Source organism: Sus scrofa, chromosome 5, assembly GCF_000003025.6.
Source record: "Sus scrofa isolate TJ Tabasco breed Duroc chromosome 5, Sscrofa11.1, whole genome shotgun sequence".
In the NCBI taxonomy this organism is placed as follows: Eukaryota; Metazoa; Chordata; class Mammalia; order Artiodactyla; family Suidae; genus Sus; species Sus scrofa.
The window spans coordinates 48,783,089-48,794,359 of record NC_010447.5 but is presented as its reverse complement, the minus strand read 5'-3'; positions in this window follow the sequence as shown (position 1 = coordinate 48,794,359).

Sequence of the window (11,271 nt, the reverse complement as noted above, 5' to 3'; positions counted from 1 at the left end):
TCCCTAGAACTGCAAGTGTGATGTCTTTACTATTTTTCAATTTTTTTTTTTTTTTTTTTTTTTTGTCTTTTTGCTATTTCTTGGGCCGCTCCCGTGGCATATGGAGGTTCCCAGGCTAGGGGTCGAATCGGAGCTGTAGCCACCGGCCTACGCCAGAGCCACAGCAACGCGGGATCCGAGCCGCGTTTGCAACCTACACCACAGCTCACGGCAACGCCGGATTGTTAACCCACTGAGCAAGGGCAGGGACCAAACCCGCAACCTCATGGTTCCTAGTCGGATTCGTTAACCACTGCACCACGATGGGAACTCCCTATTTTTTAATTTAATTTAATTTAATTTTTGGGGGGCCACACCTGTGGTGTATGGAAGTCCCAGGTTAGGGGTTTAATCAGAGCTGCAGCTGCTGGCCACAGCCACAGCCACAGCAATGAGGGATCTGAGCTGTGCCTGTGAGCTACACCACAGCTCACAGCAACACCGGATCCTTAACTCACTGAGTGAGGCCAGGGATCCGCCCTGGGTCCTTATGGATACTAGTTGGGTTTGTTAACCACTGAGCCACGATGGGAACACACCTGGTGGGACATTTAAACCCAGAGGGGAAGCAGGCTGGCTCTCCTCTGCAGGCATGTAGTGCAGTGGGATCCATCCTAAAGGCCAGTGGCATCCTTCCCGCATCACTGTGACTATGCAAAATGTCTGCAGATAACTTCCAAAATGCTTCCTGGGGTTGGTGGGGGTATCGACTTGTTAAGAACTACTATGTAAGAGGAAGGACTGTTTATCAGGTGTCGCAAGACATGTTTCTTTGAAAACTCCATCTTGTCCTTCTTTACTTTATCCCATCTTCTTGTCTTACTTTATCCTATCTTCCTGCTTGGAAAAACAGTCACAGTGCTGGTAAATGACTTAAGCTTAAGAACAAAGACCTAAAGGCCTAAGTGACTTAAGCTTAAGAACTGTTCTGTGCCTAGAGGTCAGAGTAAGAGCTTAACCTTTTACCACCTAAGTGGCTTTTTAAATAGTAAAAGAACTTATATAATAGTAAACAAACCCTGTATCCTCCACCCATAGCCACTCCTCACTTGATCTCATCTAAAGAGCACAATAAAAGCAGTGTGGTTTCTTGAGGCAGGGCTCTTGGTCCCTGAGACCTTGAGTCCCCCGGTTCCCACCTTTACTTACTTTTTTTCCTTAAGTTACACAGCACCCGTTCTTCAGCCCCATCCTGCTGAGCTAGTCTCGGCCATCAGGTACTTAAACATCTAAGAGTCTTGGGAGTTCCCTGGTGGCCTAACAAGTTAAGGATCTAGAAGTTGTCACTGCTGTGGCGAGACTTTGATCCCTGGCCTAGGGAATTTCATATATTGCAGGTGCAGCTAAAAAAACCAGAAAAAAATCTAAGAAGCTAAATGCCAGTGTGTACTTGACCATCAGGGCAAACACGCACTCTCTGAAGACCCAGGTGAACATCAGGTTTTTTTTTTTTTTTTTTTTTGGCTGCTTGATTGGCCCCTGACCAGGGATCGAACACGCACCACAACAGTAACCAGAGCTATAGTGATTCTTAACCTCCTGAGCCGCCGTGGAACTCTGAAGACTCCTTGTAACTCACCGTCTTAGCCCTAAAGACATAGCAGCAGTCTAGGGATTTTGGAAAAGCCTAATGTTTGTGGAGGTGTGGTGTTGAGGGTGTTTTGGGAAGAGGGGAGTTGTTCCTATTTAACGAGGCAAGGATGGCCCAGGGGAAAATCTTTTTTTTTGTTTATTAACCTTTCATGTCATAATGTGCCAGTTCCTCAGGAAAGTCAATCCTGGTTCCATGTGAATGGTCAACATTCCAGTCAATATTCGTTGATGGTTATTTTCACGGTTGTAATTTAAATCATCACTGTGTAATTGTTTCATTGAAAGCTTGTCCCCTCCCCTCAACTAAAGGTAGCAGGCAGGGGAAGACCATCCCATAGTTCTTACATGGGAATAGTGCTTGTACAGTGCCTGGCACATAGATGTGATCAATACAATCTGGGGGAATGAATGAATATCAGAAGGACTATAAAACTAGAAAATAGCTAGATGGATTGCAAAAACCTATGTCTCTGTTTTGTGACAGCCTAAACCTACTGTTTCTGAGAAAGAAAATAAAAGCAAAGGTGGATAATGAGTGAAATTTTGTAAGAAAACCTGCTGTTACCACGTTCAACTTATTGGTGCTTTTTAAGATAGGCTCGGGTCATAATTAGACCACATAGACTGGGGAAATAACTGGAAATTTCAGTTCCTGGCGTTCTTTCAGGAAGCTTCCTATTCTAGGATTTATGCCCCCTGCGCATAGATATTTAAAGTTTAAACTAGCATGCCGAAATAATTTCTCAAATAGAAAGGGACCATTTTGAATTGACACCTTTGAAGATCTTTGTTATTATTCAGGAAGAAGTATGAGAGAGTTCCTGTTGTGGCTCAGTGGGTTAAGAATCTGACATAGTGTGCATGAGGATGTGGGTTCAATCCCTGGCCTCGCTCGGTGGGTTAAGGATCCAGCGTTGCCATGCGCTGTGGTGTAGGTCACAGATGCAGCTTGATTTGGTGTTGCTGTGGCTGTAGTGTAGGCTGGCAGCTGCAGCTCCGATTCGACCCCTAGCCTGGAAATTCCATTTGTCTATGCCTGCAGGTGTGGCCCTAAGAAGAAGAAAAAAAGGAATGTAGAAATTCTATGACACTTGATTTAACAGTTAATGAATGGTACTGTACCAGGACTAAAGGATGTAAAGACTAACTGCCCTCAGGAGCTTATTAGGTAGTCTCCACAGGTACCTGCAGAGATCCCGCTAATAGATTTGTTGGGAAAATATTTGAACAACTTAATTCCTGCTGACATTCCCTGAGTACTATCTCTGTGGCAGGTACCACTTTAAGCATTTTATATGTTTTGAATCTTGGAATGTTTGCAAAACTTCTTCATGTTGGTAGTACTATCACTGCTCTTTTACTGATGCTGCTGCTAAAGCACAGAGAGATTAAGCAACCTACTCAGGGTCACACAGCTAGTAAGCAGCATAGCTGGGATTTGAACCCAGGCGCTCTCCTCCATTGAGGACTTTTGGCCATCATGCTCTTTTGCCAAGGAAGGAAGGGAGTTACAGAAGGAAGTGCTGCTTCCTTTTTGATTTTTGTCTTTTTTTTTAGGGCCACACCCATATGGAGGTTCCCAGGCTAGGGGTTGTATTGGAGCTACAGCTGTGGGCCTTCACCACAGCCACAGCAACACAGTATCCAAGCCATGTCTGTGACCTACACCACAGCCGACGGCAATGCCCTGGGATCCTTAACCCACTGAGCGAGGCCAGGGATCGAACCTGTGTCATCGTGGATACTAGTCAGATTTGTTCCCGCTGCACCAGGATGGTAACTCCAGAAGGAAGTAGAATAAGGGAATTCTGCATGAAAGGGGTGGCCTTTAAACTAAGTCTTTCTACGAGAACAAAATCCTATATAAGAGAAGAATTTCTTTCTTTCTTTTTTTTTTTTTTTTTGCCCACACCCGTGGCATGCAGAAGTTCCTGGGCCAGGAATCAAACCTGTGCCACAGCAGTGACAACACCAGATCCTTAACCCGATGAGCCACCAGGAAACTTTGAGAATGATTTCCCTTTTCAAAAAAAGCAGGAATAGAGTTCCCATTGTGGCTCAGCAGTAACAAACCCAACTAGTATCTATGAGGATGCAGGTTTGATCCTTGGTCCCGCTCAGTGGATTAAGGATCCAGTGTTGCCCTGAGCTTCAGTGTAGGTTGCAGACGCTGCTTGGATCCCGAGTTGCTATGGTTGTGGTGTAGGCTGACAGCTGTAGCTCTGATTCAACCCCTAGCCTGGGAAATTCTATATGCCGTGGGTGAGGCCATAAAAAAAAAAAAAGTAGCAGGAATATGTCTGCATCATCAGACCTCCCATATCATTAGTATTTTTCGCTAGTGTCCAACTCCCATTGAGAGGGTTTATGGGAAATTTGGAAAGTCAGTCAGTGAAGGGCTTGATGACAGATTTCAGCAATTCATCATCACAGTTCTAGAGGGAGATCTGCTCGAAGGCAGTCCTAAGGTTCTATTCACTTTTGTACTTTCAGTCCCAGGAGATAAGAAAAACTTTCATATTATGTACACATCTGTGCTGGAAAGTAAGTAACCAGAGTTTTCTGATATCAGACAACTTTTCAGTAATCAAATGTGGCACTGTCAGTAGACCTTTTCTCTGATGGTGAATGTTCTTCTATATTCTGCTCTGTTTGATCTAGTCGCCACTTGTGGCTATGGAGCACTTGAAATGTATCTGGTGTGGCAAAGAAATGGAATTTTAAAAAGTTTTATTTTAATTAATTTAAATTTTTAAATAGCCACACACGGGCAGCGGAGTTCAATTTCTTCCAAAACCTCAGGTGTGGTTCCAGACAATGGGTGGTATGTTGGTTGGTCAATTGACAACCACAGCTTAATAACCACAGCTTGTGGGCCAGTGTATAATAGGCAGGATCTGCTTTCAAGCTGAAAGTGGCTTGCTATAGCAATTTCCTCAAGTTTAGGAAATATAAAGCTGGAATGATACACTTGTGATCATGTTTAATTCATATTTAATTACTTTTTCCCACTTGGGAAAACATTCTTAAAAAGAGGCAGCTTTTCAGATATTAGGGATCCACAGAAGACGTAGAAATCAATCCCAAACCTGGAAATCATATAGATTCTCAGGGATCTGAGCTGGACTGTGTATTTTGAGGGAGATTAAATTTCTACAATGTTTGTTCTGGAACAGAACATGCTGCCTATAAAATTTTGTGAAGGAAGTTTCTAGGTTTGGCTGGAATAGATTATTCAAGGATAACTGAATTTCAACTTCTTAGGTTTCTAGAATGGATTTCAGTTGTCCGTTGACATTGAAAATCCAACATGAAAAATCTCTATTTAAAACATTTAAACATGCACGTGTGTGTGTATATGTGTGCACACATGCACGTGCACACATATACCACACAGCTTTACTTTATTCGATATTTTTTTTTGGCCATGCCTGTAGCATGGGGATGTTCTCGGGCCAGGGATCCAACCCATGCCACAGCACTGATAGCCACAACAGTGGCAACACTACATCCTTACTCCACCGAGTTGCTAGGGAAATCTGACTTTATTTTGGGAATATTGGAAGTTGAAGAAAAGTAAAATTTTACTGTTCATAACTTCCATTGTTAATAATTTGGGTATAACTTTTCAGGCTTTTCCCCTCTTCTATCTATATATTTGAGATCCTAGTATATACAATTTGCTTTTATTTATTTAAACCTTCATTTTAAAATTTAAAGACGATTTTTGTATTATTCTCAGTTTTGTGTGTCCCCTGCCTTAGGTGTATTTGAGAATTAATGGAAGATCAGCCCCTCAGATCTCTGTGCAGCAGAAATGCCATCACAGCCTTTTGAGCTGCCAACGAGCTTTATTAAGTCAACAAAACACTTTCTCAGCTTTGAGCCGCTGTGCAGTGGGATTCAACACAGACATTCCACTTGTCTGGATTTTCCATTTTGAGACTTGTGTAAGTTAGAAAAATATGTAAGTCCTACCATTTTCTTTTTATTATTTCCTTTATTTATGCTTTTACTTACAGCCATATTTTCTAAAATAAGAGGTTTTCATAGATATAGGACTTTGGACTTACAGAAAATCTAAGAGGATGGTGTTATAAAATGTGTAATTAAAAACACTTCAGTGCAGTTGGCATAATATTACGTACATGCCAATTAGCTTAAGCTACATTTCCAGGGGTGACCAGCTGACTTGCTCTCCACCATATACTCCAGGGGTGTTATCTAACTCTGTACAGAAAAAGCCAGCTCTCTGCATCAACCTTGGCAAATTAGCATATTGGGTGTTAAATATATGGGGTTTTATCACCAAAACTCATGTCTATTTAGTAAGAGGGTAGACGTTAGAGGCTGGTTCTCACTGGTGAAGGTAATACTCTCTATATATGCACAGGCAAAATAATTTAGGGACTCTCTCCAAATCAGCTCACAGTTGATGGGACATAGTCTGTCCCTAGTAGTCCCAGCCTTTGTGTAATCTCTTATCCTAAGTGTGGGCCAGATTTACTGATTTGATTGTAATGAATAGAATATGGCAGGAGTTGAATAGAAGACTTGCAGCTGCATCTTCTATTTTACCCCATAGCCTCGGAACTTCCACACACCATGGGTATGGCCATAAGAAGAAAAAGAAGAATATGGCAACATGATGAGATATCCCTTCCAAAATTAGGCCACAGCTCCAATTCCATCCCTAGCCTGAGAACTTCCATATGCTGCAGGCATAGCCCTCAAAAGACAAAAATAAATAAATAAGTAAATAAAAAACTTTGATATTCTTGGTGTGTGTGTGTAAATTCTTCATTTTCTCTCTTTCTCTTGAATCAGTGACTGGGCGGGGGGAGCCATTCGCCAAGTTGTGAGGCAGCCGTGCTGGGAAGCCCTTGTGGTGAGGGTTCAAGGTCTGCCAATGATCACGGGAGTGACCTTGGAAGTATAACCACCAAGCCAAACAGTCCCAGATTCCTAACCCATACAAACTGTGAGGTAATTACCTGTTTATCGATCTGGGCCTCTACATCTCAGGGTCATTTGCTTCCCAGCAATAGATAATAAAGATGGAGAAGCTGAGAGAAACTCCTGGGGGTCTGATGTATTTGGGGTGATTATAGAGCTAGCACGTGGAGCACCTGCACTGTGCTAGGCTGTGTTCTGTGTATTTTCCATATAGAAATTCACTCCATCCTCACTTTGCTGCTGTGGTTACCACCATGGTACAGACAAAGAAACTGCCATGGAGAGGTTAAGCCACCTGTTCAAGAGGCAGAGTTCAGAGGAAAACTCGCAATCCAGATCTTGAGTCGAGGCTCTTAATTGTGATGCTGTACAGCTCCTCTTGTGGTTAATTATAGTGGAAAGAGAGAAGCGAGTTTGGTTGGAAGGCCATTATAGGCAGGAGTGGAGGGGTACATGAACAGAAACAGAAAGTTGGAAAGGCTCACCGAAGGCTGAATTTGACTTTATTAAGCCTACATCACAGGCATGAAATTACCCACCCCTTTCTCCCACTAAGAGTAACTAGCAGACGAGGAGGAAATCTGCGTCTTTTTTTTCTTTTCTTTTTCTTTTTAGGGGTGAACCAGCAGCATATGAAAGTTCCCAGGTTAGGGGTTGAATCAGACCTACAGCTGCCAGACTACACCACAGCCACAGCAATGCCAGATCTGAGCCATATCTGCGAATGACACCACAGCTCAAGACAATGCCGGACCCTTAACGTGCTGAGTGAGGCCATGGATTGAACCTGCATCCTCATGGATACTCGTTGGATTCATTTCCGCTGCACCACAATGGGAACTCCTGGAAATCTGCCTGTTTTGGGAATGGCAGCATTTTTCAAGTAATGCAGAAAGCCCAAGTAATAAGATAGATGTGACCATCAGTGCTGTTTTGTGATAATGTCTGTTTGCTCAAATAAGTTAACTGACCATCCCAACTGACTCACTCAGAGGAAATAAATTCATCCACAGATTGATCCATGTATCCTTTGCCCAAGATAAAATACATTGTGGTGATTTTTCACAAAAAATGAAAGTCCTAGGCTGTTGTTTTTTGGCCCCTCATTGGGCAAGTAGTTCTAAACAGTCTTAAGAAATCCTGTACATTCCCCCCAAACTGTTTTCACTTTCTCTCTTGGATGGCTTCAACTTAACTTTATTCACACTCTTTTCTTTTTCTGGTCACACCCACAGCATGCCGAAGTTCCCAGGCCAGATTGAGCCCTCGCCACAGCAGTGACCCTCGCCACATCAGTGACAAAGCCAGATTCTTAACCCACTGAGCCATCAGGGAACTCCCGTTTTGCTTCCTTTTTCCTCCTTTCCTCAGTGACTTTCATGCACCCGAAACTGGCACTTAAAACGGTGCAAAGTGTGTTTCAGCAGAGCCTTCGTTATACTTCATGCTGCTGGTCCTGTCCCTGAAGAGGACACCAAGAAATCCCCAGCATCTGTACAAAGAGGACTGTCTGATCTGATTGGTAAAAAAAAAAAAAAAAAAAAAAAAAAAAAAAAAAAAAAATAATCCCCAGCATGCTTTGCTTGTTGCTGATAAAAATGCTTTGTTGTAGTTCCAGTTGTGGTGCAGTGGAAACGAATCGACTAGTAACCATGAGGTTGCAGGTTGGATCCCTGGCCTTGCTCAGTGCGTTATAAAGATCTGACATTGCTGTGGCTGTGGTGTAGGCCGGCAGCTGTAGCTCTGATTCAACCGCTAGCCTGGAAACCTCCATATGCCTTGGGTGTGGCCCTAAAAAGCAAAAAAAAAAAAAAAACCAAACAAAAAAAACCCCACAAAATGCTTTGTTGAATATGTAACAGCAATATGACATAAAAATCAAGGATGCCACTAAAATGTTTTATCAAAATCAAACATTTAATTGCCTCTGTTGGAACAACAAAAGAGAAAATTAATGAGCTCTCCATCCATTTTTTAAAAATAGTAAAAGGAGGGCAAAATAAATATAGACAGTGGTAAGAAAACAAAGTGAAATGAGAAAGTAATGTAACACGCAATACAGAGTATTAACAATACTTAAAATTGTTTTTATAAAAAGTGGTAATTTTAAAAAATTATCTTGTAAATAGACATAAAAGAGGGAAAGAAGGCAAATGCATAAATGTCACAAGTCATATAATGGTAATAATAAACATTATAGACTATTTATGCCCATAAACTTGAAATCTAAACAATAACAACAAAATGCTGGGAAATGAAGCCTGGTTGAGAATTTTAAAGAAGGCGTGAGAATTGACAACTCCCTTTTATGTCCTACTGCGGTGCTGACATTTATCAGGATCATTCAGTCCTGTCACACTTTCACACCTGGTTGCTGATTTTCAAGAATAGAAATTCTTGTCTGAGAAAATTCCTTTTTCCCATCAACACCAGGCTGAGTCTGTTGCTTTGGGTATGTGGGGAATGCCTAGGTTTTACGTAGAGTGATTTATTATTCAATTCTGTGTGCTAGTTACTTTGTGAGTACTTTTATGGGGGAAAAGTCATGGTGAGAAGGTGATTGCATTTTGCATGACATAAAAACAAAAAAATGGATGGAATATTTATGTAACACAACCCTAATTCTTACCTTCCAGGCAGAAAAAAATAAAAACATGTTTATCTTGCAAACTAAATGAGCTCTAGTTCAAGTATTTAGGATTGCACATTTGGAAGGAATGAAATTCCTCTTTCGTTTAAAATATACTGGTATGTGTTCAATTTGGTGTTCTAGTATATAATATGGAAACAAGAACCACTCGAGGGTTTGTTTTTGAAAGTACACCCAAGGCTGATGTATAAAATATAAATAGCTCAGTTGCTAGAGGCACATGAGACTTTCTCTTGGAGAAAGAACCTAAGCTTTGGGTTTACACAGTTGCTGGAACATTCTACCACAGCCACTCACTGCCACGGCCTTACCCTTGACCTTGTCATTACCAGCAGCCAGAGCCCTGTCATATTCCCAATTCTGGATTCCATGCTGCCATCTTCTTCCCAACTTCACTGTTCTTTTACCCCACCAGGATCTTCCACCGATTCAATTTCTGTGACATTGTCCTCCATCCTCACACTTACAGCTTATGCTTTCTCCCTGCCCAGCTTAAATCCCATGTCCATCAGCAGTTACTGCTTTGCAGTAACTCCTCATGTCTCTTAACTCCTCATGTCTCACATCAAACTTGCTTGGGTAAATCACAACCCTAGTTAACTCCAATTCTCCACCCACCCCGTGCCTGCATCTATGCAAGTAAAAATCATGAATCTGTGCTGGCTGGTCTCACATGAAATTTGGGACCATGAACCTTCGAGCTGACTCTCAGGATGCCCAGCAATGGTACCGTTTGTCCCTAATCCCGTGTCTCTCACACTTTCTCTTTAGTTCTGCTAGACTTTCCTCTTCTCTTCTCAAACTTCCAACACCATTTCCCTTTACTGAGGTAATTGAAACAATAAGAAGCAAACGTTCACTACCTTTCCCCTGAACCTACCCACTTATATCTGTGTCCAAACTTGGTCCCTTCCCTGTTCTATGGGTGGGCTGTCTCTGGGGCCATTTAAGCCCTAGCTCTTACCCTGGGTACCAGGCCTCCTCCTGGGACATGTGGTCACCCACATTTCTACCATTCCTGTTGCTCTCTCCTGCAACCTCAGTTTTTCCCTCTGGATGGAATCATTCCCCCAAATATGCAAGCAGGCTGTTATTTCTCCCAATTAAAAGAAACTCCAAAACCAAAGCACTAAACTCCCTTGACTCCATTTCCTTCTCTGCTATTGTCTATTTTTTTTCCTTTCACAGCAAACTCTTTTTTAAAACAGCTTCACTGAGGTATAATTAATACACAAAATTCCAGCATGTATTTATTCGATGTGTGCATTTTTATGAGTTTGGACATAGGCATATACCTGTGACACCATCACAATAATCACAATAATCAAAGCAACAATTATATCTTTTACCTCCAAAAGTTTCCTTATGTCTCTTGCTTGCTCTTTTTTTTTTTTGCTTAAAAATTTTTTTATTACTCAATGAATTTATTACATTTATAGTTGTACAATGATCATCACAATCCAGTTTTACAGGATTTCCATCCCACAACCCCAGTGCATCCCCCCACCCCCCAAACTGTCTCCTTTGGAAACCATAAGTTTTTCAAAGTCTGTATCTGTTCTGCAAAGAAGTTCAGTCTGTCCTTTTTTCAGATTCCACATGTCAGTGAGAGCACTTGATGTTGGTGTCTCATTGTCTGACTGACTTCACTTAGCATGATAATTTCTAGGTCCATCCATATTGCTAAAAATGCCAGTATTTCATTCCTTTTAATGGCTGAGTAATATTCCATTGTGTATATGTACCACATCTTCTTGATCCACTCCTCTGTCGATGGACATTTAGGTTGTTTCCATGTCTTGGCTATTGCAAATAGTGCTGCAATGAACATTGGAGTACATGTGTCTTTGCGAGTCGTGGTTTTCTCTGGATAGATGCCCAGGAGTGGGATTGCTGGATCAAATAGTAGTTCTATTTTGAGTTTTCTGAGGCATCTCCATACTGTTTTCCACAGTGGTTGCACCAATTTACAATCCTACCAACAGTGTAATGGGGTTCCTTTTTCTCCACACCCTCTCCAGTGCTTATTGTTT